Raw genomic sequence first — 2,036 nt, 5'->3', positions numbered from 1 at the left:
CTCTCACCGTATTTGTTCATCCTCTCAGCTGAATTAATGTCTATAAAATTACGCCACGACCCGGGAGTCAAAGGCATTAATTTGTATGGCAACGAGCTCAAACTGTCGCAATTTGCGGATGACACAAATCTCTTTTGTGCAGATTTAATTTCAGTGGAAAAAGCTTTAAATATAGTCAATGACTTCGGTAGGATAGCTGGTTTACAGCTAAACATGAAAAAAACAAAAGCGATTTGGCTTGGAAAATGGGCCAACAATAAAACCAACCCCTTGGACATGAAGTGGATGCATACTCCTGTGAAGATTCTAGGAATTCATTTCTCGTATGACAAGAAAGGCAATGATGACCTTAACTTTAGCTTGAAATTAAGAAAGCTACAAACAAAACTGGATATGTAGAGTGCTAGAAGTCTCACGCTAATTGGGAGAGTATTAATAACCAAAACGCTGGGTATCTCACAGATCATTTATTCCGCGTCAAGTATTGAAGTCCCAGATACAGTTGCAGGGACGCTAAAAAAGAAATTGTTCAATTTTATATGAAGAAAAAAGAAGGATAAAATAAAACGAACCGTTCTCTACCAAAATTTAGAGAAAGGTGGGCTACGTATGACAGATGTAGATCTTATGTTTAAAGCCTTGAGACTAGCATGGATCCCCAGACTCTTGAACGCTGGAAATACAAACTGGTGTTCTGTGCCAAACCACTATTTCAGAAAACAAGGGGGCTTATACTTTCTTTTAAAATGCAACTATGACACAAAGTACTTTCCTCAATTGCCAGCCTTTTACAAGAACATTCTCAATTTCTTTCAAGAATTAAAAACGCTTTATGGTTACGACCAAGCAAGTGATTTAGTATTATACAATAATAAAGAAATTCAAGTAGATCAGAAAACAATCTTTCTCAGCAACTGGATGGAGGAAGGAATTGTTTCTATAAAAGACTTGTTGAAGGAGGATGGTAGATACCTTTCATTCCAAGAATTTAAAGAAAAATTTTCATGCAACACAAACTTTCTTCAATATTTTCAGGTTATCAGTGCCATACCTGACCGGTTATGGTTGAAAGCGAGACAACTAGAGTCGTTTAATAAACAGTTCTTCACAAGTAATGACCATCTCTTCCATTTTAACAGTAATTTCACTTTCAACCTTGATAAAGCCAAATCAAGAGACTTCTACAATCTCTTCATTGATAAAATTCACACCGGAGGTCCGACCGGTCCCAAAAGATGGAGTGAAACACTTTCTTTAAATGATGAACATTGGGCAAAGATATTTAAATTAACACGAAAACTTTGCAAGGAGACGAAACTAAAAGAATTTCAATTTAAATTGATTCGTAGAATCGTTGTGACAAAGAAAGAACTATTCAAATACGGTATTAAAACAGACGATAGATGCTGCTTCTGTGGGGAAAAGGACTCAATCAACCACACTTTTATTCACTGCTCTTTTACGAAATCATTCATACAAAAAGTCATTCTGTGGTTTAATGCAACGTACAATTTACAGATCTCTCCAACAATAGAGCAACTTTTATTTGGAATTACCTCTAACTTATATGAGAAAAGTATGACCAACAAATTCAATTACTTTACACTACTTATGCGCTATTATATCTATAATTGTAAATTAAATAATAAGCCTATTGTCCTCCATGACTTTGTGAATGCTGCACAACAAAGAGAACTAATTGAAAACACCGTTGATAACTCAGAAACCAATAGAGGGTAAAATATCTCATCTCTCCTTAACGTGTAAGAAGTTATATTGTAAGTAACAAAAAAGAGGAAGAAGATTGTCACCGTAGCTGACTAAGTAACTAAGTAACTAAGTAACTGTACATAGAGTAGTTAAGAAAAGTAGGGTAATTTGTATTTTGTGTTTAAGTCTGCGTAGTATTGTAAGTAATTGTATTGTTGTGTGTTATTAATAAAATTTAAAAAAAAAACCAGTGCAGTGACTTGAGCAGAGGTGTGAAGTACCGGTAAAATGATTGCTGTATGCGTTTCTGTGTTGTGACTGAATCG

The sequence above is a fragment of the Oculina patagonica genome, chromosome 14, assembly GCF_052425735.1.
Source record: "Oculina patagonica isolate OP01 chromosome 14, crgOcupat, whole genome shotgun sequence".
Taxonomy (NCBI): Eukaryota; Metazoa; Cnidaria; class Anthozoa; order Scleractinia; family Oculinidae; genus Oculina; species Oculina patagonica.
Note: the sequence above shows the minus strand (reverse complement) of the source record.